The sequence below is a fragment of the Biomphalaria glabrata genome, chromosome 7, assembly GCF_947242115.1.
Source record: "Biomphalaria glabrata chromosome 7, xgBioGlab47.1, whole genome shotgun sequence".
Classification (NCBI taxonomy): Eukaryota; Metazoa; Mollusca; class Gastropoda; family Planorbidae; genus Biomphalaria; species Biomphalaria glabrata.
In genome coordinates this window covers 38,794,215-38,820,386 of record NC_074717.1, presented here as the reverse complement: position 1 = coordinate 38,820,386, position 26,172 = coordinate 38,794,215, and the positions used below count along the sequence as shown (strand labels likewise).

Genomic DNA, 26,172 nt, shown 5'->3' with positions numbered 1-26,172 from the left:
TATAGGTTATGGGCAAGCATTTTAAGTTGTTTATATAAGTTATGGGTCAGACTTTTTGATCTGATTATATTGGTTATGGGATATAGTGATGTTAAAGACGATTTGTTACGAGATCTAATTACATGTTACCCTATGTAACTTCAGAGTTACAGCAACTAGATAAAGAAACAAAAGGAAAACTGAAGGCATAACAAAGTTGAAAAGTCTAAACAACACGAAGGACTAGATTAACATATTGTTACGTATTTCTGAATCTTCTGGCTAGATGTATTAGTTGGCACACAAATAAAAACACTGTAAAGAACTTGATGACTAAACTTTCAGTTTCATATAACTTTAATGACTATTAACTCTAGCATTACTGTAACATGTAGCGTAGAAGACTGTACAATATCTGTCAGTTTACAGTTAGCTATACTTCGTTGCACTGCATCTCTTCACTTCGTTGCAATTCCTCTCTTCTCAACTTGCATCGAGCCGTATTCCACAGAACAGACCAACGACACACTTCCCAGTGTCACTCCAGGTCTCCCAAAGCTGAACCAAGTCGTACTCAAGTCTACCGAATCAGAGCCGCACACGTCTTACATCGACTGTATCGACTGTAACGGCTCAAGTCCACTGTAGTTCGCTGTATAGACTTTAACGACAGTAGTCCACTCCAGTTAACTCTACCCTAGTTAACTTGCACCGAGTCGTACACATTTCTCTTCCACAGAGCCGCACACGTCTTACATAGTCTGTATCGACTGTAACGGCTCACTCACGACTCCATACGACTCACTTTCACATTAACTTTCTGGCTTATATAGAGTCCCTAATCGCTTCTCCAAAGTTGCACAAACACTCCTAGTATCCTCTGGAATAACATGTCAGGAAACGTCACATCCTGTCTTTATTTATACACGTAGATTCCAGAAAACATCGGCTGCAGTGTCATCAAGTCGGGGTCAGACGTAGTGACCTTTATCTGTCACTGTTCATTAGTAACTGTCCCCCTACTTAGATCTGTTCGTCCCCTGGAACAACAAGTGTGGACACGTCACATCCTGTCTTTGTTTGTACATGTAGATTCCAGGGAACACTAGCTGCTGTGTCATCTCGCCGGGGTCATACGTTGACCTCTACCTATCACTGTTCATTTGTAACAATATATTTACATAATCATTGCTTTTAGAGATATGTCCGTGAATTATAAGAGAATACAACTCGATACCAAATAACAATTTAATGAACAAAAAAAAACACAAACAAACAAGCAAGCAAACAAATGCATAATATCTCAGTAGTTTGTTTGTTTTACATGTTTCGGATGTTCCTTCAGAGTTGAAGATAGTTTACTTCCTAGTCCAAACCTCCCGGGGAATGGGAGCGGGCAGGGTTTGAACCCTCGACCGTCGATAAATCCGAACGACAGTCCAGCGCACAAACCGCACTACCAGGCAGCCATCCCGTAGTTGTAATTTCACAACTTGAAATTGGCTCTTTGTTTGAAATGTAATAAATTCACAATTGCATTTTTATTATAAGGAATTGTTTAAAGAGAAAAACAGTTATAAATTTACATCAAGCTCATTGGTATAGAAGGAATTGTAAACTGAGGGTGACAAAGGGTGCCTAAAGGGGGCCAGACTTGGACGATGTTTATCCCTAAGAAACATTATTTAGATAAAGGTAATGAAGCAATTTGTTTTGTTTGATATGCCTCTGACGTCCGTTCGGAATCGAGGATCATTGGATCCTAGTCCAGGCCTTCTGCAGCATCGGGTAGGGGGGACGGGGGGTAGCGGCAGGTGGGGTTCGAACTCGGGACCATCGAGACGACAGTCTAGAGCGCACACCACTCGACCAGGCAGCCATCTGCAGCCAAGACCATAAGGAAACTATTAAAACGTTTTGACATGAGAATATTTTTTTCAAAATAATTTTAAAATTATGGTCTAAAACAATTATTTAGTATCAGTTAATTAAATCTTTAGCTGCTTTGTTATGATATTACCCTGTGTACACTATCTTTATAATATGAAACAGCTTCTTAAAACATCAAAATGAACGTTGAAACCTAGAAAACTTTCTACTTAGATCTAGATAACAGTGTATATAAAGATATTTTTAATAAGACAACCCTAAAAAGTGTCGCAGAGAAAGAAATGGAACAATTACTCCAGGATGTACCCTCGTTGCAAAGATGTGTAAGAAGATCGCAGACGATTGGGCGCCACAGAGTTGTTGCGATTCACCCCTAAAGTCGTAACGTTCCACAAAATGTCATGAAGGGATATAACTCCAAACTTTCATACATGATAGATAAAAAAAGGGGCAACTAATCCACTGACAATGATTCAGTAAATCAAAAAGGAGGCATTTGTCATTTTCCACGCTTGGCTGAGTTCCCTGGTTCCTAAGACCATCAGTAGATTTCACTTGCAAATTATCCTGGGATGTCTGGTACTTACAAGTTTCACTGTACATCAGACATCGTGCATTCTGGGATGTCTCGGAACATTATCTTTTAGTGTACTCCAGACATTGTACGTACGAAATTCCCCCCCCCCCTTCTCTTACACCTCTCCCCCCCTCCCTCTACACTTGAACAAAATGGCAGTTAAACTACGTCCCGACTTGAAATGAAACGTAAAGCCAAAGTAGTGGCGTACCCTGCGGGCGGGACGGGCTGTAAAGTCATCGACCTGTTCTCCTTTATATAAACAAACTACAGCACATATGCTATCTTCTGAAACGCCGCCCTCATAAAAAAAAAACACTACCATGAGCTGGGCGCCCTTTCCACGCCACGCTTGTACAGAGAACGCAACAAAAAGTGGTGCGTGGTGTAATGCTATGATTTGGCGAGCAAGGAGGGGGTTCAGATCTAAGACGAAATTCAAAATTAATAATCAAAAAAAAAAGCTGCGAACAAAAAATCTGAACGACATAGGGCGCCGAGGATTATCCCCCCCCCTATTTATACCTCCCCCCCCCACACACACACACCATTCATACATCCCCTTATTTTTTTCTAACCCCAAACCGCGTATTTATTTTTCAACTGACATCATCAGAGCAGTTCAAGCGAGCGTTTCGCTGGGAACACGAAGCCGCTAAATATGAACATATGTTGGCACCCGCTGCTCGACGTCTATGGGGGCTGACATTCCCCCTTCAAAATTTTCCTTGACTAGCCCCCATAGGTTACGACTCCTCGTCCTCCCCTTACTCTCCCCCCTACCTTCACTCGCCCCCCCCCCCGCTTGGTCCGGTATGCCGGCTATGTTTATGAGAGACGAATCTCTAATATTTAGACTCGCGCGAGACTCTTAGCATTTCCCGTCCCGTACTCGCCCCTCTTTCCCTCCCACTGTTGGCCCAGGTCCACTCATTCTATTTAATGGTCATTCATTTGGAAAGAGTAAAACGGGGGGAGAGGGGGGGTTATGCTGACTTAACAAATTTTATCAAACAATCGACCCATCCTAGTGGCTAGACAGGGCTCCGCCTAACAAGACGATCTATTGACTCATTATAAAAACGTGCTTTAACAAAAGGGAATCAATTCGTACAACATAATTAGGTAACAAAGGGAGACAATAATTTAGACACGCCTTTTCATTACTGTTCTTAATATTGTTGATATGACAGTTATATCATTGAAACGACGCAGGAGGGGCTGATAAGCTTTCTATCTATATTACTACGCTCCTAAAACAATTACCATAGTTGGTTGGTTTTGAAAAAAAATTTCGGCGCTACGGCGTGGAAGAATGGAACAAATGCAACACACAACCAAGAATATTGCACTAATTTTTATCTTTGTTAGGAACATGAATGATTTGAATCTATACAGCACCACAGGCGGACGGAACTAAATCTACACACGATTACTGCTAGATTTTTCTACGAGTTAGCTTGAATCATAGCGACATTGACACGAACTGTATGACTGTCCCAGTTAAAGCATTAAGAAGGAGACGCCTGGCTGCCTTATGGGATCGCTAATGCCAGGAATGCTGCCAAATTTGTTCGTCAGCCACTACGGAACTGAATATATGTGCATTAAGAGCATGTTGTCAGAGCTAATAGTTATCTTCCCTTGTCAGAACAAATGCACCTCGCCTTAGAGGTAATAGTGAACTTTGACATTGAATAACTTCTTAAAACATTTTTTTGGTTATTATTAAAGGTCTTAAGTTGGACATGAAAAGGATAAAAGAACAAGTCTATGTCTTTCAAGTCAATAGTCAGGGAATTATATTTGTCTCTTATATAAAAATAAAATATAAACGTATATATATGTAGCCTATAAGTTGATCTATATATAAGTTGATCTATATATAAGTTAATCTAACTACAAGTTGACTAATACTTGTTCATGTTTATGAAACACCCAACCCTTCAACTCACAGGCCAGTTTTTTTTTTAACAGAACCGTTTCAAGTGATTTTTTAATTATTTTTTTTTTGAAGTACAACCCACTCTTTATATTTAAACTTACCACACATGCCAAAGACAAACAAAGAACGTCGAATCTATTTAAAGTAAATATACATTGACTCTAGTAATCGCCGTGAGAAAGACATAATGTTAACATGAAAAAAAAAAAAAGAACAACTATGCAAACCACCGCTCCCAGTCTTTGCTGACTGCATTTAGCACACTCTTTGATTCCGTTGTCCGTTTAATGCGTTAGTGCTTCATCCCTTGGCTGACAATAACTATCATTAACTTTTGCGGATGTGCAAGTTGTTTTATATAGAGTATAGATCTACTTGACTAAGTTAAGTAAAAAATAAAAATACAGATATCAATTAACGGTCTTATTTGATAGGTCTTTGCCTTTTTTCTTTTTTTAAGTCTTGTTTCGCAAATGCTACTTTCACCTGGCCAATAATGGCGTTATTTTTTTTTTCAAATGTAACTATTTGTTAATTTTTTGTCTCGTTTACACGTTTCGGAAGTTAAGTAAAAAAAAATGTAGATAATTACGTCTATGCCCAAGCCTCCTGCAGGACGACAGGCGAGGGCAGGGTTCGAACCCTGGACCGTTGTGATGACAGTAGGCCTACGAAGCGCTTGCCCCACTTCCAGGCATCCAACAAGAGCGCAGTCATGATCATGAGCCAATAAAACAAAGTTGGTAGAAAGTTGGTAGAATCACTTAATAACCATCACCAAGTGTCCAGTTACATTGGTCAAACAAAACAACGCAATATCAAAGTGTCACGTAAATAATGAAACGACTACTTACCCCAATCCAAAGAAACTTCTGATGTGTGTTTAATGAACCATGATCTAGAATTGTAACAAAAACTGACCACAATCAAAACTGGTGAGGCTACTTAGCCGGGAAATCAATTTCCACTTCAGTAGAAGAATAGAATTGTTTAGTCCACCTACGGCTCCCATACATCCGGCAGAGGGAAAGTCAGTCCTTCATGTCCACCCACCATCTCCCACCTCTCTTTCAGGGCGCTAAACGGACATGCGGTGTGGGTGCGATCAGCTGTGACCAACCAGGGAAGCACTTGACCACATCACCACACAGGGTCCACATCCGTGTGGTTAATAGTCAGGCTGGACAAAGAGGTAAGGGAAAGGGAGGTCAGTGCCACCGCCTCACTCTTTTTAGATGTGTCGTCGGTGATAGGGTGTCAGCAGATGGCGTGAATGAAATTGTTTCCCCCTCGACGACAGCGATAAAAAAGAGCGCCCAGGTCTCGCTTTCCAACGACACACCTGCGTTTGGCTGGCGTGCATGGCGTACGCGAGTACTGGCGCCCTAGACTACGCGCGAGAACCCATAAACTGGAGGGGAAGGGGTGGTCAGGTTGGGATGAAAAGCAATATTAAAATTCTTTAAAAATTGCAAACTCAAATCCTTATAAGCTGTAAAGGAGAAACGAAACAAGTCAAACGTTGCCCGAACTTAACTCTTTCTCTCCTAACTGACGATACCAGCGTTGATTCCACCAGAATGTGGTAAATAATTACGGAGAGAAAGAGTTAAAGCTGCTAGTGAACACTTCCAGTGTGAGTGTTTAGATGAGTGATATATGTGTGTGACAGTTGATACCGATGAAGCGGTGCACAATGATATGAAATGTATGTGTGTTCGTGTTCGAATTGGCTGAATGGATTCTGATGTAAAGACGAGTAGGACCATTAGATGGTAAATAGGGTTGAACGGGCTGATTAAGGTCAGTTAGAGTTACAGTAGAGGTCGAAGACTCAGAGACAGAAGGAAACATACAGTAATTTAGTAGTGAGTCTTACCTATGTTTGAATCGTTCAACGTGTTATCTTTTTTTTCCCCGTCTTGTAATTCTAGTTTTAAAGAAGGTTAGCTGAGGTTGCATTTAAGTATAGTATTTATAAAACAATACATCTACACCGGTTTAGTATTAAGTAAGGTTGCACGGAGCTACAACTCATAATATCCGATTATTCATTATTATTATAACTATATAATACATCATTTTTTAACTGTGGGATGTTATTTTTAAGGACGCTGGCACAACTTTTATGCTATCTGACTTTCGTGAACAAATTAAGTTTTACAAATTTGAATATATTCTCACGCTCTATCTTGTGTCAGCAGGATTGTCTTCCCAACCACCGAAGTTCCACAGTAACGAGTTAAATAATTGATAATAAATGTAAATCAGGTAAAAAAAAGTAAAGTAAAGTTTCCCTTTCAGACCTTGTGGTCTATAGGGCAGATGATGTAAAGGTCATCTGTTTCTGTGGCCTACGGTTAACGAGGGTGTCATGTGGCCAGCACAACGACCAACCGCCTTTACTTTTCCCCAACTAATGTCAGGTACCCATTAGAGCTGGGTGAACTCAGAGGCGCCCGAAGATGCCGAGATTAAAAATCCCAGTCTTCACCAGGATTCGAACCCCGTTCCCCGGTTCGGAAGCCAAGCGCTTTACCGCTCAGCCACCGCGCCTCCTAAATCAGGTAAACATCTAAGTAATTGTATCGGTCCGGTCAAACCCAGTCTTGTATTGGCTTGGTAAGGGGAGTAGACGTCTGGGTATTTGGTTAGTAAACTTCTGGGTTTGGACCTAAAATTGTCACAAGGCTTCGCGAATTAATAGCAAATAGTCGACGACAAATATGGACCGACCGAGTTCAGTCTCGGGTAACACTCAAAGCAAAACCCAAAAGATGGAATGGGTTAAAAAGAGTTAAAAGTACATCTCATCTGGCTACATCTGCTACCACAAGGGAAAGTGCTACCACACGAGGGAAAGTGCTAAGTTACTAGAAGAAGAAGAATTCTATTTAGATGATTGGAAAAAAAAAACTGAAACGAAATATTAAAGGCATACGGTACCTAGTGATCTGATTTCATTTTTTTAGGGTTTCATAATAACTCTATTTTTATGAAATGTATGAAAAGTTAAAAAATAACCAAAAAAAAATGTTTCTTATATGATTATCTTCACAATGATTCATACTAAAGAAATACGCAAAATGAATCTTTTTCTTTCATTCTATAGATTATACACCTTCTTGAACCATGGATATTTTATGAATGACTTGGCTGATGTGATGTATTATTTTATAGGTATACGGTCTCAATATTTCAAAATTTAAAATTCTGCCTCAATGTTAATCACTAGTCCATGTCATGTGTTTCAGTTGGCTGCACATTCCATTGGTAACACTAGGTCATTTGTGATAATGTTGTTAGGTCCTCGCTCCTCTTGTTAAGTGGCCAGTTCATTGTCACGTGACATAATGTGTTCGTTACTCTAGTTTCACAAACGTTCATTGTTATATCATCAGTTGTTTTAACAGGAACTTTGCCAGAGTATGTGATCTATTGGGCATAAAGGTCATATGTTTCTAGGATGTCATGTGGCCAGCGCAACGACCATTCGCCTTTACCTTTCCCCAAATAATTTCAGGTACCCTTAAGAGCTGGATGGACTCAGTGGCGTCCTAAAGATCTCACCAGGATTGGAACCCGAGCGCTTTACCACGAAGCGACTGCGTTTCTAACCTTGCCAGATCCTTATGTTTATTATAATAGTGCTACTGTTTCTTTTTGACGTTTTCAGTTAGGCCACTATCAGTACCTTTCAATAAGACTGTTCCATATCTTACAGAGCCAGACAGTGGAATGGGAAAATATAGGATGGGTTCAAACCTTCTAGATCAAATCTAGTCAACAATGACTACAAAGTTATGGATAAGTGCCTGAGAAAGTGAGCAGGTAATCAGATAATAAGAAGTCCATGATTCTCATACATCACATTGATAAACATCTTTAAAGAAGGTCTAGTGTAGTTACCTCGCCGTCTCGCCATGATAGGTACGTCTGAAGTCAGGGGCAATTACTCCCCCTGACAGCTTTTTAAAATCAAGAACTCTTTGGTATAAAAAAAACAACACAACGACCACAAACTTTTGAAGGTTACTTAAATATGCGTATGTGTGTGTGCGTGTGCGCCCGTGTGTGCGCGCGAGCGTGTGATAGAGAAAATGAACAGAGACTATATGGAAAAGCTACATTTTTAGACGTAAACAGATTTTGCTTAAAAAAAAAGAATGAGGTAAATGAAAATTAAGAAAAAAAGTCAGTAAGAGAGAAATGACAGTTTAAATTTTTGATTAAATTTTGATAACAAAAAGAATCTAAAAAAAGACATCTATATTATAAAGTAGAATGTGAGGTGTATGTATGTATGTATGTATGTATGTATGTATGTATGTATTCTATATTATAAAGTAGAATGTGAGGTGTATGTATGTATGTATGGATGTATGTTACTTATAGACATCAAAACCGCTTGACCAATCTTGATAAAACTAGGCAGGAATGTTCCTTGGGTACCAACTTAGACCGTAGTGTATGTATTGTAGCCCTAAAACAAACTTAAGACCCTCAAAAAAAATAAAGTTGTCCGACTCTATTAAAGCTATAGTATTTTATGGATCTAGGCCATGTCTACAATGTTGACATGAGAAAAGATAGAAAGGATTTAGACCTAGATCTAATTTTAAGAAATACACTTTGCGCAGATAGTTTTTTACTTTGACACATGAAAATACAAAAGAAGATCCATTGATTTCATTTTATAATAAAATTAACCTTCAATTTTGTGTTTCAAAAGCATTTTTTACATTAATTAGTTCCTTACATCTGTGACTACAGATTTCCTGACGAACATTCTTTCATTAGACAATACCGTAATGAATCGCGTACTAAAAATTAATTCGTTTAATTGTTTACTTTATAATCCCATCCCTAGATCTAAAACTCTAATTCAACTCTAAGATGATAAAACTTCTCTTCGCACAGATAGTTTTATACTTTAATACATTAACATATTAATTAAAGTCCATTCATTTCATATTTTGATCAAATAAACATTCAAATTTGGTTTTCTAAAGCTACATTCGTTTACGACAGCTGCGAAGCCGAGTTGAGATAGGCCTAGATCTATATTCATTCATGAATCGCGTACTAAAAATTATTTCGTTTAATTGTTCACTTTATAATACCATCCCTAGATCTAAAACTCTAATCCAACTATTTTAGCTTATAAATACATTAATTAAAGTCCATTCATTTCATATTTTGATCAAATAAACATTCAAATTTGGTTTTCTAAATCTACATTCGTTTACGAAAGCTGCGAAGCCGAGGTGAGATAGGCCTAGATCTATATTCATTCATGAATCGCGTACTAAAAATTATTTCGTTTAATTGTTACTTTATAATCCCATTCATTTAACAAAGCTATCGCTCTTTTCGTTTTTAATAGATAAGAATGTATCGACTTCGGGTAAACCATTTTCGCAAAACTAATTTTATTTTCGTAGCGAAAGAGAAATAACGTGAAAGGATCATTAGCTACGTTTAACATACATCTAAATCCAATCCACTAGATTATTCAAAAGCAAATGTTTTAATTTTAAAAAAAATGGATTTTCCCCTATTAGCTATTTTGATTTGATAGCTTCATTCACACTATTTTTATATTGACACATTTGCTTTACTTATTACATTATTATTTCGTTTAATTGTTTACAAAACACTCTCAGTGACTATATCAACAGTAATGCGCAAATAAAGACCCGCGGGTCGCGGGTAACATATGTCTAGTATTGGATAAATTGAAAACAAAATACGTTAAAGTTAAAAAAAAAACAGTTTTCAGAAAAACAAAAAGAATGTTGAGGAATTATTGAAGTTCACTAGACTAGAAGACATCGGATAAACTAAAGTTAAAATAAATCAACAACTACAAACAAACAGACAAACAAACGGTACAAGACGAACTAGAGTTCCCCCACGCAATAAGCTTGATAAACAAACACATAAAAAAATATATATAAGACATTGGTTTACTTAGTCATAACATTGGATAACTAATTATGTAAGTTCTGATATTTTCCAAATTCATGAATCTCCATTAATAAGGACTTCCATATTTCCTATATTATTCATTTTTAATTTAATATCATTCATTATTTGTTTCGTAGATCAGACAGAGTTCAACTTTTCAGTAGGATCATTCCGCCTAATTGCGCAGACGTCGTCGTTACATGACAACAAATGGAAATCTCGAAATCCCTAGAGCAGACTAGGGTTTCGATCAATAAAGTTGCTCGACTTGACTTCTGATATTCTGTGCTTATTATTTATTAACCCTATTCTGCTAACATGCAAAGTTTCTCTACCATAAAGTTATCTTTTCACGACTATCACTGAGTTTTTTTCACTTGCTATGGAGCTCCGCTTTGGCCAAATTTTTGCATTTCTATTAGGCTCCACACAAAGAGAAGTTGCTTTAAACCCAAGCTTAACAGATTTAAATAAAAGTTGATATTTTAAAAATATTATTCTAGGAACATTCTTTTCTTTTAAAGTTTCCTCTCCTGGGAGGTGGTCGAACAAAGAGGGCGCGTTAAGTTTCAACTGTACGCTCTTCGCTATGTAAGGGGCCCCCGCAGAGTCGCACTCCTAGTTTGTGACAAGATTGAATCGGACAGACTCGTCATTGAGACGCGGTTTCCATGGTGACAACTGTCAACTGAACAATGGGATATACTGGCATAGATCCGCCCCCCTCCCCATATGTTATAAAATACTGTTCTTATGATGAGTTTAATAGAAATAATTAGAAATTACTTTTTTTTTATATCTTGTTTGATCAGAAAACATATTTTAAAGTGGACAATAGATGGTTTGAATAGGATTCTTTATAGCTGAGTGAAAAGGAAAAAAAAAAGGGGGGGGGGTTGGGGAATGGAATGTTTGCAAACTTTTTCTTAGCCTCTTGGTCAAAAGAATCGGGCGGTGGTCACGATGGTCGTGATGCCGATATTAACAGAAAGAGTTGATCATCAAACAGTTAAGTAGTAAAGTTTTTCCTTCTATTTACAAGCTCTCTTCGTGGCTGGCTGGAAGAAAACAAAATGTTGGTTAAAAGTAGGAAGTCTGGAAATTCCTGAAAACGTCAGCGAAGTTGATAGAGCGTAGTGCTACTAACGTTCGATCCCCATAATGGCTAATTTTTTTTCTTTCAATAACGATCCGATCCAATCATTTTTATGTTCCTTTGTTTTGTCTTACTGTGTTCTGGGTTTAGGTTTTTATGCAATCTGGTTAAATGTACTTCATTAACAAGCATACTAACTTGCATTGTAGCAAAAAAGTGAGAAAAAAAACAACACATTTTTAGCGGCCCCCGAAAGGGGAAAAGACGCTATTAGTTTTGTGCGAAATGTCTGTCCGTCTGACCGTCTTTCCGTCTGTCCGTCCATCCCGTTTAGATCTCGTAAACTAGAAAAGATATTGAAAATCCGACATCACAATATTTTAGACCATTCAAAGTTCTGATGTAACGGCTACTTTTTTTTTCTGAAAGCGAAAAATCTAATTTTTAAAATCAGTTATGCAAGCAGCTTTTTAAAGAGAAAAGCTAGACCTAATTTAAAATGAATAGTAATCTTATAAACTTCATTTTTATGAACATTTTTTTTATTGCGGAATTTTTTTTTTTTTTTTTTTTTTGAGGATTCGAATAAGGGATTGAGCCTTTTCAAAACAATTGGATCAATCATAAGACATCAGTTAGGCCAAGGGAGGCGCGGTGGCTGAGCGGTAAAGCGCTTGGCTTCCGAACTGGGGGTCCGGGTTCGAATCCTGGTAAAGACTGGGATTTTCAACTTTGGAATCTTTGGGCGCCTCTTAGGTGAAGGTCAAGTAAAGAATGTATGTCTTGTTGTAGAAGTAATATAAACTCTGCTTCTGGAGAGTTCCAAAAGTCTAAGACTAAGACAAAGAGTTTTTCATTGATTCTAATAAGAACTGTGTTACTGTGTAAATTTGTAAGTAATAAAATGTCCCAAATTCTGAATGAAAATAATTTTCTAGCTTTTCCATACCAAAATAGCCCAGCATTCTTATTTTGCTGCGCCTCTGACTACAGTCAAACACATACACAGTGAAACTATAAAATCAACAGATATGAGCTCCAGCTTAAAAGTAAACACACACACAATTGCCGAAAAGAAAAGAGTTCTCATGTTACAAGTATGGCCAGGCGATGAGGCTTCAGTGAAGAATGCTATGACTCAGGGTCGCCCTCTTAAGGGCGTGCTAAGTTGACTGAAGCTCCCCAGGGGTAACTCGATCATATCAAGTACTTTTCCCCTTTTTTATTTTCTCTCCCCCATAAGGTCTAAAATTTATTAGAATTTTGACTTTTATCCCCTAACCACATCCACAAATTTTTTTTTGGAAGTTCAAGAAAGGTTTAAATTTAAAAAAAAATCAGTGGGTATTTCTTTCAACAAGGCGACAGAATTGAGGGCGCGAACATCAATGGCTAAGTGTGGCGTTTGAGGCTCCGTTACAAAGATGACGAAAATGGGGAGGGGCGCTTTTTTATTTTAAGGAGGGGGTGAAAAAACTGTAACTGGAGCCCCGCTCCTCGCCTCAAGCTTGGCTGAATGTAGATTCCCTACACCTGTGAAACTAAGTGGCCTTCTTTAAGCGACCTGGTGTGCGGGTGAGGGAACGTTTTCTTAAAAGAGTCAACCCCCCCCCCTATCCTCTCGAGGGAAGCCTTTTAAATACAGTAAGTAGCAGGTAACGTAGGGGTCTTGACCTGAGCTGAAATCGAAGATGGCCGCCATCACGTGAGGACAACTGAAAATACTTCATATTGACTTACAGTCAAGTTTCTGATGGTTAGGTCAGTCAGTGGCGGCAGCAAGACAAGAGGGTGTGAGGGAGACTTGCCCCCCCCCTCTTCTCCCACCTTACTTTCTAAGAGATTCCTTTGATATTTTGTTTGGGTCATTGTTTTTAATGATATTGCCCTGCGCGTGGTGGCTGATGGTAAACCGAATAGTTTTGATATTGTCCTGCGCTTGGTGGCTGTTGGTAAATCGAATAGTTTTCGAAACGAGAGTTCTAGAGTTTAAATCCTGACGACAACTGAGATTTGTAGCTCGAGATTTTGAGATCGCTCGTGAGTCCACCCAACATGACATACGTTGGCGGAGTAAAGGCGGTTGGTCGTTGTTGTGCTGGCCACATGACACCCTCGTTAACAGTCGGCCATAGATCACTAGTTGTTATAGAGTTTAACTTTACTTACTACTTGACTTAAGACACTGCTTTACACGTTTTTAAAGATGGGCCACACAAGAAGGGGAAGTGACGTCATATTTAGACTGAATGAAGACAAATAGAGTTTTATCTTTGTATCTACTGGTAGATCTGGGCTTCCTTGGCAATGGTACTGTTGCTTATGAGTGAGTCCTGACTGTTTGTTGTATGTTCCACCCCCTTTTTTCCCCTTTATACCCTACCATCAACTGTCTCTTTCTTCCACTCATACATAAGCCGCCCCAGCTCCCAAAGCTAGGACACCGAGTACGCCATGTCAATGACTGGCGTTTCAATTTTCATGTCTTTCCCAGCGAGCCAGCTCGTTACGTGGCTTGGGGGGTGGGTTGGGGTGGGGGAGACAGTTCACACGTAAATAGATTTAGACTAGAATTAAGTGAGTGACCTTTGTTACAGCGTGTCTGTCTGATTAGGTTAGGGTCCTTTTATTTATGTATATGGTCGAAGAGAGATAAAAGTCTAGAAGAGTCCCGAAAGGTTTTCAACGAACAGCAATCATGTACTCCAAGGAAAAACAGGCTGACCAACACACGGGCAGACAGAATCACGTCTGGGCAAAAAAGCTCTCAACGTTCGCCTCGCACTTAATGCTGGGAAGGATGTGCGTGCGTCTGTGCGTGTGTGGGGGGAGGGGTGAGAAAACACAATGCTTGTTTGTGTGTGGGTTTGCGCACGCGTGCATGTATTCGATCGCGTGAGGGGTTGTGTGGATGTGTGATCGGCGCCCTGTCGACTGGATTTTCTTCAATTACATGCCGTAATTACAAGCCAACCCCCTTCCCCTCCCAACCCTCCCGCGCATGACATTGCGAGGTTTAAACGACCTTGACATTCATATAATGTTCTTCTGCCATAATATGAATTAAGGGATATCGTTTTCTAATTAAAAGGAGGGAAAGGCCGAAAAGGGGGGGGGGGGTCGGCGAAACGAGGCGGGACATAATTGTTCTTCTTAAGTGTAATTGTTTAATATGTCTCCACGACAATGTAATAATGTCACGTGACGTAATTGCACCAATAGCACAATTTTGACCTTTTGTTCACCTCATGGCTGTATGAATGGCTGGATAATTAGGTTAGGGTTTGAAAATGTGATTTTTTTCTAGTTATCTCTCTTTCCCAGAACTTTACAAACAAACAAAAGAAAACGTCCCTATATAACATAGATCTTCTAGGTTCAAAGGGAAAGAACTGATTGTTATATTTATATAAAAGTATACATTCCATAGATCCACATGGAGAGAGAGCATAAAGAAGGGTCTCGGATTGCAGATGCCATACACAACAGAAGCAGAAAGAAGGGTGAAAATGCAACGGCGCCTGGTGATTATATATGACAACCTGCAACCGCAGCTGTGTATCTTTAGTCACACAAGAAGTTGCAAAGGGACAAGATCGTCTCTCGAGACGTAAAATACCACAGAGAGAGAGATACATTCCATCAATGAAGTTTAGATTTAAATAGTGAGATCAAAAGAGGAAGGATTGATTTTACTTTCCCCCAACTAATGTCAGGTACCGATCAGAGCTGAGTGGACTCAGAGGCGCCCAAGGATCCCGAAGTTAAAAATCCCACTCTTCACCAGGATTCGAACCCGGGTACCCCGTTTCGAAAGCCAAGCGCCTTACTGCTCAGCCACCGCGCCTCCGTGATTGAGTCTGGAGTTGCTATAACTTTGTATGTATATAAATAAGGCCAGGATAAATGCCACCAAATTAAAATCACTACAATAAAATGATTTCCTGGATGACACACGGACTACATAATTATCTTATACGAATGAGTATCTTATTCGAAACACAGAGATGATAGGATAGATGAACTGTACGTGTTTGTGTGTGAAAGGTCAGGGTCACCTAAAACACACTCAAGAGGACGTATACTTCTACTCACACAAGTCAAAGCTCACACTACAAGGTCACGTCTCTTCTGTCAGTAACTTACTTCTACCACCTTTGTCTTCAGTGTTTAGTACTTCATAGTACACTCACACATCCACCCCTCCCCCACAACACTCGACACCAGCCTCTAATTCCCCTCCCCTCCCCACGCCACAGCCTTGCTCTCTCAACTCTGAGAGTAATGAATCGATATGGCCCACGTGTGAAAGGTAGTTTTGTAAAGGTAAATGTTTACCCGAAAACCTCGGCCCTGGCAGGACACCGCGGGGCCTGAGATGTAATCAAACAGTCCAACATCTGAGACCACGTGACGTCACTCGTTATCACGGAAGTGCCCGGGAGAGGCTTTATTTTTATTCTCAGAAACTGACCATAATATTTCTAGTAAACAAATGAGAGGAGAGAGAGAGAGAGAGAGAGAAAGAGAGAAAGAAAGGGAAGGAGAGAAGAGGGAGGGTGTGAGAGAGAAGGAGAGAATATTACAAAATGTGAAACAGAGAGAATGGCTAGAAAGTTTGAGAAGAAAGATTACAAAAATATTTAAAGAGAGAGAGAGAGAGAGAGAGAAAATCAAAAGACAACACATAGATTTAAACCATAAGACCATTACATACGTTAAGTAAAGTTTCTAATTTCAGAGCTTGCGATCTATAGGGCAGATGATGTAAAAGTTATCTGTTTCTTAAGCCCACGGTTAACGAGGGTGTCATGTGGCCAGCACAACGACCAACCGCCTTTACTTTTCAGGTACCCACTAGAGCTGTGTGGACTCAACGGCGCCTTAAAGATCCCGACATTTAAAAATCCCTGTTTTTACCAGGATTCGAACCCGGGACCCTCCGTTTCGGAAGCAAAACGCTCTACCACTCGGTCACCTCAGCTATAAATACCGAGAAAGAATGTGACATTAAATACGTACAACGTTAACTGAAAACAAAGAAATGGATTAACTCCTCCTTTCCTAACTGAAGATACCATGTTGATTTCACCAGAATGTGGTAAACAATTACGGAGAGAAAGAGTTAATTACTGCTAAAAAATAGGTCATCTTACAGACGAGGACATATAAGACACTGTGACACAAGATAAAGAGATAGAAAAGGGCAAACAAGAGCTTAGTAATCAATAAATTCAATTATAAATATTTTTTTTTTACTGAGAGTAAATGACAATCACATGTATCATGTGTTTGTGTGTGTATGTATGTGTGTATTTCTTTGTAGGTGTGTGAGTAAGAAGAAAAAAGCCTGTAATAAGGGGACATACAGAGAGAGAGAGACAGACAGACAGAGGGCTAGAGAGAGAGGAAGATAGATAGATAGATAGATAGATAGATAGATAGATAGATAGATAGATAGATAGATAGATAGATAGATAGATAGATAGATAGATAGATAGATAGATAGATAGATAGATAAACTTGGATTTAAAGCGACATTGTCAACACAGAATACATGTGTGAGAGTGAAAGACAGGGAAAGAAAGCGAGAGATAGAGGCAGAAAGAGAGTGAGGGAGAAAGAGTGAGACAGAGACAAACAGAGAGAGAGAGAGAGAGACAGAGACAGAGAGATAGAAAGAGGGAGGGAGAGGGTGGGTGTTAGAGACCGAGTAAGAAAGAGAGACAGAAAGAGAGAGAGAGACAGAGAGAAACTAGGAGTTAGAGGGACATTGCCGACACAGGTTATTGTCTTGACTGTATGAACTGATCAGGTTTCAGCTGTCTAAGGTTACATCTAAACAAAGGTTACGAGTCTTTTTCAACGTATGTCCGAACCTCCGTCAGTGTGTGTGTGTTTGTTTCTCAGAGTGTGCTTTTTCATCTGTGTGTGCCACGAGCGACAGATGTCGCTAAAAAAAAACATTAAAAAAGGCTTGTGATTAACTTTTTTTTTTTTTTTAAAAAAGGACATTTTTAAGCTTGTAGTCATGGAAACGGTTTCATTGTTAGGGTGAAAATTTTAATGAAATTGATATGTAGTGACCTGGACCTACAAACATTAAGTTTCATCCGCCGTGGGATCAAGGGTGTCGCCCCACCCTCATTCCCGTCACACTAAGCTTTGTGCACTAAGATAGTATTCAAGAGACTCATTTCCCTGATCTATATAAATGTCTGATTATATTTCACTGACATATATAATTTTGGTCTGATTATATTTCACTGACATATATAATTGTGGTCTGATTATATTTCACTGACATATATAATTTTGGTCTGATTATATTTCACTGACATATATAATTGTGGTCTGATTATAATATAACTGACCTATATATTGGTAGTCTGACAATAAAAAAAAGTTAGAAAAATAAACAGGAAAACTAAAACCAATCTTTTATGTGGAGCGAAGCATCTAGACCAACTCCTATAGTTAATATTTCAGGATTATTAGCTCTCTACTTACTGTGAGCTGAAATTACTTCCCCTGCAATGTAAGAACGATTTATTTCCTGGTGAAAACGTTTGAAAAAACTCACAAACAGAAGTGAGAAGACATGTTGTTTGGCCTCGGGCTTAATTGAACACTGAAATGGTCGAAATAGTTTACCCGTGATTCAAGCTAATAGCCCAGAGCGTGAACTGCGCAATATGACGTCACGGGGAAACACCTGTAGTCGGGGGAAAAAAACTATGTCGTCTGGTCATATTGATATGTCGCCTCCCAGTCACTGGATTTTTTCCCCCTCCCCCCTTTTTTTTTTCAAGTTTTATTTTTAGTTTGTTTTGTTTGCGTTGCAGTAAAGCGAATGAAGAGTATTGATGAAACGTTTGAACTTTAAGCGGTTGTCTGGGAAGGGGGGGGGGTGTTAGATGAAAATTTAATGATCAGTTATGTCCCTTTTTTTCTTTATCGAAAGCTTGAAGTCTTTTGTGTTAAGGTTAGGAATAGGATCGATAGTTGTTTGATATGACAAATTCTTAGATCTAGATATATCTCAATGCATGCTATTGGCAAACTAATCAGACGCCCAGAGCCTCCAATTGTTGGGGGCCTCGCTAACTCAACAGTACTAAAAACATTGCGAAAGTTGGTCTACTAGTCAAGCTCTAAGTCCCTACTATGACTCAAGGTTTATTGACAAATGTTTAAATCTTCTTGCTAGACTACTTATGTTAGAAGATCCTTGTTGTTGTTGTTTTTTGAATGGCATATTTTTTTAAATGTTTATGTTTATTTTGCTAATTCATTTGAGGCCACCAAATTTACTTGGCCTAGGGCCTCTCCAATTACTTATGGCCGGCCCTGATGCTACTTAACAATAATTTACCTCACAATAAACCATCTCACAGCAAAGTCACAAAGATCTATCATACAGTAAACGTTCTTACAGTTATATATCTTACTTATTCTTGTCGACAACAAGCTCACCAACATCAGCACCAACAACATCCACAACAACAATAACATCCACATCCTCACCATCCTCATTTTGATCAACAACTACAACCACAACACCATCATCAACACCAACAGTAACAACAACCAGCAAGCAGACACTCGTCGGATAGGTGTAAACTAGATTCAACGCGGACTCAAGCTGACGCTGCATGTGCATGTGTGCGTGCGTGCGTGTGTGGGGGCAGGCTTTATTTCCTGTTCACTAACAACAGGTATATACATTCACTCACACACACGCAAACTATTCACACACACATGTCGCTCACACAATGACACATCTAGCACCTATATCAATTAAAACTATCTAACTCATCGATTGGGAAATGACTCCACGAGCCGGGAATACCGCCATTGTTAGGTAAACACCGGTGACTGGATACAAAAACTTTTTTCACTTCTGCTTTTTTGAAACTTCCTTTTGTTCAAGTCACATTTTGGCGGTTCTCAAAGTAAGCAGATGGGGAAAAAAAACTTAGGAGGTCGCACTACATGTTTAAATAAAATAATTTGGATGTCAACGGAAAGTTTTCCAAAAGTTTTTTTTTTCTTGAAAAGAATGAAAGTTCATGTGTGTGTGGGACAGGGGTGGAGTGGGTGGGGGAGACTCATATTTCAGGGACACTCAATCGAATACAAACATTCTGGCCTGTCAGATTGATATTTGAACTTGTGCTAAAATTATTTTGCACAAGCGTGTGAATAAAACGTGCGACTCGGGATAAATTAATGCGCATAATGAGCAGTTTAACCTCCTTTTGCTGCTTACAATGAAATACACGAGTGTACTCATTAGCAGGTACCATAGAGACATTCCTTGCAGATTCATTAAAAAAAAAAAACCAGCCCAGGCCTCAGCTTAAGAGGAGAACACTGGACAGGGGCTGGTCTCCTATAGGGACAGCTGGTAAACTTTGAACAGGAGAACACAAGTCTTTGAGAGGCGAAAACATTTTAGTCGAAGATATAAGTTGTAAAATACGATATTTTATTGTCACGCTAAATTCTACGATCTTTGAGCTTGAAGCTTGATATCTCACTCAATGAAGCTATCTTTGAACAAACAAATTTCTCTAGTTTATGTGGTCATATGGTCTTAAAGACATGAGAGAGAGAGAGAGAGAGAGAGAGAGAGAGAGAGAAAGAGAGAGAGAGAAAGAGAGAGAGAGAGAGAGAGAGAAAGAGAGAAAACGAGAACATTGGCGAAGCAACCATGGCGCCAAGTGGTTCATTGCGCCCGGACCCACGATCTATATGCGCACAAACGGATTCTTGTAAGGGGAAAAAATGTGCTTACTGTAAGAATTTAAATGTTAGAAATTCTTACATTTTTTTCTTTAAACCATTCTATATTTATTGTTCGTAAATTATATTCCTGGTATATTAACTAAAAGCGCTAAATACCAAATCGATGTAGATCTTTTAACTTACTTACTGTCCTATCATCTGTTGGACCGTTGGGGATCCACACAGGATTTGTTAACCGTCTTTCTCCATCCCTCTCTGTCTTTTGCTTTGCATAGAACTTCTTTAAATGGCAGGCCCGTCCATTTTTTTAAATGTTGTCTTCCCAACGCTTTCTCTGTCTGCCTCTTCTTCTTTTCCTGGTACTGTTCTCTGAAGGAAGGTTTTTGCAAGCCCCGAAGACCTTCGGATTTGGCCATTGAGTTTTAGTTTTTAAACAATAGTTAGTAGGTCATCTTGGGGTCAAATCGCTCTTGTAACCCTGTCTCTAATTTTTTCCAACGAACCAAACGAAATCTATTTATTTTAGTATGAAATCTATTTATTTTAGTATGAAATCTATTTATTTTAGTATGAAATCTATTTATTTTAGTATGAAATCTATTTATTTTAGTATGAAATCTATTTATTTTAGTATGAAATCTATTTATTTTAGTATGAAATCTATTTATTTTAGTATGAAATCTATTTATTTTAGTATGAAATCTATTTATCTTAGTATGAAATCTATTTATTTTAGTATGAAATCTATTTATTTTAGTATGAAATCTATTTATTGTAGTATGAAATCTATTTATTTTAGTATGAAATCTATTTATTTAGTATGAAATCTATTTATTTTAGCATGAAATCTATTTATTTTAGTATGAAATCTATTTATTTTAGCATGAAATCTATTTACCTTAGTATGAAATCTATTTATTTTAGTATGAAATCTATTTATCTTAGTATGAAATCTATTTATTCTAGTATGAAATCTATTTATTCTAGTATGAAATCTATTTATTTTAGTATGAAATCTATTTATTTTAGTATGAAATCTATTTATTTTAGTATGAAATCTATTTATTTTAGTATGAAATCTATTTATTTTAGTATGAAATCTATTTATTTTAGTATGAAATCTATTTATTTTAGTATGAAATCTATTTATTTTAGTATGAAATCTATTTATTTTAGTATGAAATCTATTTATTTTAGTATGAAATCTATTTATTTTAGTATGAAATCTATTTATTTTAGTATGAAATCTATTTATTTTAGTATGAAATCTATTTATTTTAGTATGAAATCTATTTATTTTAGTATGAAATCTATTTATCTTAGTATGAAATCTATTTATTTTAGTATGAAATCTATTTATTTTAGTATGAAATCTATTTATTTTAGTATGAAATCTATTTATTTTAGTATGAAATCTATTTATTTTAGTATGAAATCTATTTATTTTAGTATGAAATCTATTTATTTTAGTATGAAATCTATTTATTTTAGTATGAAATCTATTAAGGAAGGTAACTCTGAAATTGTCAATACTTCGTTTCGTTACATACTAAAGTGCTACATTTTTTAAAAAATGTCAATAATAACGATACATTATAATATATTGTAAAATTACCGTAAGAGATAAATTATGGTAGTTTTTGTTTTTCCTTTAATTGACATTTCTTTATCTAATATTACGGTATGTATTTACTAGTTAAGATATATGAATTAATTATATAAGTAGACATAACCCTCGCAATTTATTGACTCATCATAACTATACAAGTTACTAATATGTCTGAATGCAAACTAGGCTAGACATTGAATTATAATTGTGAAATACATTAGAAGTCATAACCGCAGTAAGACGATATCTTTCCCAATCATCTTAAGTTTTTAAAAACATTTCCATGGAAAGACAACTCGACATCACAGTGGGCCTTCTACTGAATTAGATAAACTTTAGTCAGAACAATAGGGCCGTGTGAAGTCTTCAGGACTATGTTGTGAGGCGCCAGTTAGGACAATTTTTACTGGTTGCTATATATATATATATATATATGGCTCCTTCTGTCTCGGAAGACAATGGATGCGCCCTGGTGAGTCAATGGCTTTGGTTTCGTCTTGAGACGGGGCAGAATCTGGTGTGACTGATCAAGCCAATTCTGGAGCGGCAGAAGGAATATCTTGGTGGCTTTTTATCGTAAATGGTTTTTAAAAAGCATTTACAGAAAACAAAAAGGGGGGCACGCACTGAATTCAAACTGGTGGCTAACAGCTCCTCTATTAGTGAGCTACTTATGACTAGAGAAGATTGTATAGCTATATATTGTTGTTTCAATTTATAGCAGGACCTATACAGGGACTACTTCATCTTATACCACCACTTCAGCCAAGTGCAATTTCTTTCCCTTGTTCGAGATACCAAACAAAATAATTCAATACCAATACTTAATTAACTAATTTTTTAAAATTGATTCTAGTGTTGGCGTGTAAAAGAAATAATTGTACAAAATTTCAGCTTGATCCGAGATTGGGTGTCGGAGAAATAACGTGTAGAAAATTTTTACCAGACAGACAAACAGAATTGATATACGCTTTGAAAAATTCATACCACTACTGATATACAAATATAAAAAAAATCTTAATGTTAAGAAAGCTCTAATTATGTTTAAAAAAAGGTAAGGCACAAAACTAATAATATAGACTAATCTCTAACTACACATTTTCTGTTTATCGGACATCAAAAGCATCTTGTGCATTTCTAAGCTTTGTTCTAAAATTATTTTATAGCGTTTTGAACAGTAGACCTAATGACATGGGCATTATCTAAAGCTGGTAGTCAACCTATTAGCGACTCCTAGAGACTCAAGACGTGAAGTTTCTAAACACGACGCTCTCCAAGCCTGTCACTTGATTGGTCCTCTTGTCCATGGGGAAGTAATATGGCTCCGCCACTGGCTGCTCCCCTTGCCTGTTGAACCAAAATATCATTCACTAATGCCTCCGAGGCTCCCCGCGTTATCTCGGGTTTAGGGGCAACTCGTGATGCACTTTTCCCTCACTTGTGGGGGGGGTGATATGGCGCAAGGGAGGAGGGGGGGGGAGCAGGGACGAAAACAAAAGAAGGGAGGACTCGAAGGAGAATTCGTTTTCAGCATGAGTGATTCACTTAGCAATTATCTAAAAAACGCTGCGCGTGCATTGACGTGAGCAGAAAGGAAAAAAAAAGGGGGGGGGGGGTTGAGAGTGAGGTAGAGCAGGGTCCTTTTTATTACCTGGCCTCCATGGACCTCACGAACAGCTGGGAGACTTGACCAAGTGCAAAAAGATAATGAAAAAAAAACCCTGGTTAGACTGAATGAAATGTGAAACCAAGCGAGCACTTATAACCGAATATTAAAGTAGAATGAGTCCTTAGATGACATTGAAATGACCTTACTGAGGTCTCGTGATGGACACTCCGGTGGCAATCTTTTAACCCCCCTTTTTTTCCCCACTCTTCAAGGGCACGCCCCTTGATTGCATTTTCTAATGAAATGGCCTTGAGATGGACTTCGTGATGGCGCGTTTATGGTCAGTTAATGGTTGACCAGGGCGAGGCGCCCCGATGCCAGTGCCACCCTTAGCTCGTGAACCAGACGAGATGAACAGATGTGTGGCGCCCTAAGAGTATGAGAACCATATCCATGGTGATTTGGATCTGCGGTGCAGAAAACAAAAAAGCACTGGGTGCCGTTCTTCAACGTAATTGTGTGCAGGAGCCCATTCGGTTACAGCGCTGGAAGAATGCTCGCCGGTAACGTTGCACAATGTCTGTCGCTTCAAGTTATTAGAGATGTCCCTAAACCTACGTCATATGTGACTAGAAAGGCATTGTGATAAATATATACACGGGGATTGTTCCTGTATTGTACCAAATACTCTAACAAATAATTTTTTGTTTATCAGGAAATATACCAGTAACTCATTACAAGTTTTATGTAAAGAAGTCCATGTCATTAGTGTCTCTTAACAGATTCGAGGATAAATCATTATATAGCTGGGTTCATTACATGTGGGAAAAGATCTTCGTATTAGTCTTTATATGTAAATCAATAAACATAATTTATGTAATTTCTTATCAGTTTAACGAAAACAAAAGATGTAAAGAGAGAATAAAAAAATCGATTTCTCAGTACGACGCCAATTAGGTTAGCTTTGCTGTGATTGAGAAACTCAAGGGACGTAATCCACTTAATGCAATTCTGACTCTCTGCAATATAAAATAAAATATGTAGGCTTACCTACCTTACATTCTATTCAACATAAGAATGACAATCTGGTATCGTTAAATAATAGAGAAACTAATACCATTCAAACATTCTGACTCAATTACAGGTCAGCTCAAGGAATAACAGAGAATTGAACACTCAGAGTCTAAAATTCGGTTTCAAAGTTGAAATGTTTTTGTACTAATATTGTTCTGTCTATTCCTTGGCTCTTGTCTTAACTTTGTGAGATATTTTCTCATAAAAGACTCATTTTCTTTGCCAGTGGAACGTCCTCCTGGCGCTAAATGTCAGTGTCGGCTCCCCTCCTCTCTCTCTCTCCCACCCACTTACATTCCCCATTAGTTGTAGTGCCGACATCTGGCCTTGATCAGCAGGGAAATATTCGTAGTGCTTCGCCGGTTCTAGCATTGCGAACCATGGGATACCTCAAGCTTCCTCTTCCGGTTCAAAAGCAACGAAGTGGATAGCACTGCAGTTCAATGTCAAATATGTATAAAGAATGTATAAAGATAGATAGATTTTCAAATATAGTCAGATTTACCTAAAGGAAACAGTAGCTATAGTTTAGGGACCCCACTTTTTGGGGGGTTCCCCCCAAAAGATTCTATAGAATTTTAAAAAAATCACTTTGAAGACAGCAAAAGAAAAATTGCCTGATGTTGGCGAAGCTAGTGGGGCGGGTATGTTTTATAAAGGGCCCCATATCTCAGATATGTTAAGGGCTTTATCAAGTGTCAATCAGATCCTGTTTTAAAATGTAGGCCGATTATTGAAGTGAATTTGTTTCTACCTATAGGGCCCTAAATACTGCATTCAGAAATCCACAGATCTATAGATTCGTTTTTGAAGTTGCAGTTGAACTGATGGTGAAGGAAACATTGTCCCTCTACTACCAAACACAAATCTAAACAGAAGTTACCAAAAGTTAAGACTATACCGGGAAACCCCAAGTATCGCGCGCGTCCACATAGCGTTCATGACTTAGTGACAGAGTAAGTGCACTAAATTAATTAAGGAGTAATGGCTAAATTAATTTAAGGAGCAATGAGTGAAAGATATTTTATTACTTTTGTTATTGAGAAATAGAATTAGTTTAAAGGTTATATTTACCCTTATTGCAACTGAAATATTTTGCATAATAAATAACATGTTTACTCACGCTAGCTTACTATACTATACCGCATTAAATATCGCAGTTTGACGCTTTTGATAATTAAATTTTGTATCCTAACTACACATTCAATCCAAGTAACTGCGTTAAGAGACAAGTCATGAAGACATTCTGGGAAAGATGTTCTTGGAGCTTGAAAATGAGAGAACCGTCTGCTATCTTCGCATACGTCACAATTGAGTTGTCTGTCTTGTGGAGGGCCCGGAATCGAGTTAGCCTCGTGAGTGCACGAGTTTTACTTTATGTCTTTTGGACATTTTTTTTTTTTTTGTCTTTTGGGTTTGAGAGTTCTACTTACGTCATTTCAAGACTGCGAAGGTTTCTTTCATTCTGGGTCTCTAGGGGAAGGAGAAACGTCGACACCGATCTGATAAGAGCACATTTTTAAGTGTGCGCAGAAAGACTTATTGATTTAATGTTATCCATACCAAAAGCTGGTTTCAGGTCAGCTGCTAAGGGCGGAGAAAGAGTCTTAATAAACTACATACCATTGGGGGGGGGTATTTATAGAAATTAGTTGAAAGGCAATGGACCTAC

At 38.1% G+C, this 26,172-nt stretch overlaps 1 protein-coding gene across 6 annotated transcripts in view; it reads right to left on the bottom strand.

The window, feature by feature from the left end:
- The window catches only part of LOC106068856 (uncharacterized), a 108,353-nt gene that overhangs the window by 38,204 nt on the left and 43,977 nt on the right, over positions 1 to 26,172 (bottom strand). Inside the window, exon 1 of one of the 6 annotated variants that reach the window (XM_056035254.1) lies at positions 17,968 to 18,282. The exons of 3 other annotated variants lie outside the window; for them this stretch is intronic. The gene's annotated coding sequence lies outside the window, so the exon portion shown is untranslated. Of the gene's footprint in view, positions 1 to 5,245; positions 5,583 to 17,967; positions 18,283 to 26,172 lie in introns of those variants that run through there. 2 more of the 6 variants (XM_056035256.1, XM_056035255.1) reach the window with 2 other exon arrangements.